General features: G+C 44.8%; 1 pseudogene; it reads left to right on the plus strand.

Moving 5' to 3' along the window:
* The first annotated feature begins 571 nt into the window (after positions 1-571).
* On the plus strand, positions 572-1,741 carry LOC116576702 (annotated as a pseudogene).
* Positions 1,742-2,828: the final 1,087 nt, after the last annotated feature.

A 2,828-nucleotide genomic window follows, 5' to 3' on the forward strand; every position in this document is an offset into this window, starting at 1 on the left:
TTGTGCAGGGTCTGACCCCTGCAGCCAAGGTCAGTCCACCACCATCCACAACCACAGGGCTGTTGACACACCTCCTGGTCCCAGGACAGAACTGGGAAAGAGCCACAAGAAAATGCAAGACCGAAAGGTGGGCCTTGAACCTGCACCCAAGGCCCAGAGCTGAATCAGAGTTTCATCACCTTAAATGGTTTTGACCTAATGAACCGGGATTCCCTTAAAGACAGAGATAGCCCATTGTATAAACTATAGTTTATGGACAGCTTCATACTGGGTTCATAGGGGCATAATGCCACTCACTCCTGGTCATTCCCCTAAATTCTTAGAGGATGGCTTTGCCTTTTGAATCAGAGAGTTGCAAAGTTCCATGAAGAATGGAACTTTGTGGTGCCAAGGTGGCTCAGGTGGTTGAGAAATGGCCTTTTTGTTTCAGCTCGGGTCAGGATCTCTGGGTCCTCCCATCCTTTGGGTTCCAAGCTCAGCAAGGGGTCTGCTGGAGTTCCCCTCCCTTTCCCTCCAAACCCTCCCCACTTGTTGCACTATAAATAAACAAACAAACAAAAAGAATGGTCTTATGGATAAGCACAAAATCAAGAGACAGTGACTGAACAGAATTTGAGAAGGTATTCACCCCCAGATCATGAATGGCCCCCTATACCCTCCGACTCTGGTCGCTCTACTCAGTGGCAGAGACCAGACCATGGAGATACCAGTCCTGAGGGACCTGGCCACAGTGGCCTTCTGTGATGCTTATGCCATACCATCACCCTTACTAGGGAAGACCTGGGGAGGTTCAAAGCCTGGAGAGTGATCATGAGGATTGGCAGCAGCTAAGAGAACGTTGACATCAAGGCTGCTGGCAAGCTTAGGATCACCACGTGCAACATCCCTCAGTAGCAGCAGAAGAGAGGGGCTGATTCCTGCATCTGTCACATCCTTAACCTATACCAGTGGAACACATGGTTGTACCAGGTGCTGCAAGAAGGCACACTGGTCCAAAATGTTAAGCAGATGAACACCCAGCGAGTTGTCCGCATCCACAGGGAGGCACTGGGCCTCATCCGCTTCTGTTGCATTTCTGTTCCAGACAAGTTCTTTGGATTCAGCTTCATATTTTATGACCCCTACTTACAGGACAGGGTACAGTAGACCCTGGTTATGCAGAGGGTCTATCCCCTTTAGGACTTACTGTATCAGAGCAACTAAGTCTCTTTGCACCATAATCTCAATGAACATAACCCACACCTCATCAGTAAGGAATGGAGCATTCCTAGTGAACGTGGTCAGTGGTAGGCTTGTGGACGAGAAAGTCTTAGGCTGAGCACTCAAGGAAGGCAGGATACAAGGGGCAGCCCTCGAAGTGCATGAATCAGAGCCTTTCAGTTTTGCTCAGGGTCCCTTGAAAGATGCACTGCATCTCACTTGTACACGCCACAGAGTCTGGTATAGTGAGCAAGACTCTGCCAGGCAATCACAGGTCACATCCCTGAAAGCTTAAAACACTGTGAACCAGGAATTCTTTTTCATAGCCCCTCCCTAGTCAGTAATAGATCATCAAGCTCTCCTCGGGCCAGGCATTGTGGGTGTGGCTCCCAGAGGACTTCCTGAAGCCAGGGAAGGGACCATCCCTGGAGGCACACTGGTGACTCACAATCTCCCTGCAGGGCCACACCCTTCCCAAGCTCCCTCTCCCAGCCAGCCTACAAAACACGAAGATAATAGAAAGCACCTCAGTGAACAATAGCAGAGAATGACAAATGGTAATCATTCAGATAAACTTGCAACCAAGAGACAGTGAAAAACTACAGGAACTGAGAAAAGGAATTTGACTTTTTAACTGATTCCGGACATATGCATCTTTGATATTGCAGGGTTAAAAGAGCTAGAAGCCCAGACACGGGAAAGCTGAAGCTGTCTTCTGGTTACAGAAGCGCTGAAAGATTAGGATGTGATTTATTAACAACCAACGTCTGTTATGATGTGTCGTCCTCTTCATCTGTGCATCAAATCACAAAGAATAAATGGATCTTTTTCCTTTATTAGTCCTTTGGGCACAGCAGGTCCCGAATACCTTGCTTTAGAATGTTGCTTCAAGCAGTTCCAAAAGTCAAAACAAAAAATACTAAGAGGAAACCCCCATCGTCTGACTCTAGTCCCTTCAGTGCATGGTGGCTGAAGACCTCTTTTGATAATAGGAAAATTAAATTACTACAAAATGGGGAGAAAACTGTTTGCCTGTGTTAGGCAACTGCCAGCATAGGATTGAAGACCATTCAGGCTCCTGTACAGAAGTCTCTCTCCCATCTCAATTGCACACTGAGCTGGCAAGTTGGTTGTGAATTCAGTAATACCCGCCAATGATGCAAAAAAAAAAGAAGAAAGAAACAAAGAAACAAAGAAGAAGGAGGTGGAGGAGAAGGAGGAGGAAAGAAGGAAGGAATGGGAAGGGAGGAAAACAAAGGAAGAAAAGAAAAGAAAGAAAAGAAAAAGAAAGAACTAAGTTGTATAAGCTGTTTATATTCAAATATATATTTCTCAGTTTCAGATCCTCAGCTACATTATTGAGTGGAAAGTCTTGAGCTAAAAGAGTTCAAGCAAATGTTACATTTTCTTATGTCTCAGAAAACACTTTTTATGATAACTTGTCAGATTGTCTATGCATAAACCCACATTTTTAGACATTGATAACATCTTATTTATGTGAACACTAATGGTGTGTGACTAATTTTAACAAATCCTATTAGATTTGTAACAACTAGTTACATGTTATATTCATAGTCTTCTGTGAATCATCACTTTTTATTTGAGAGATGGCCTATTTTGAGCTATTG

The sequence above is a fragment of the Mustela erminea genome, chromosome 17 (assembly GCF_009829155.1).
Source record: "Mustela erminea isolate mMusErm1 chromosome 17, mMusErm1.Pri, whole genome shotgun sequence".
Taxonomy (NCBI): Eukaryota; Metazoa; Chordata; class Mammalia; order Carnivora; family Mustelidae; genus Mustela; species Mustela erminea.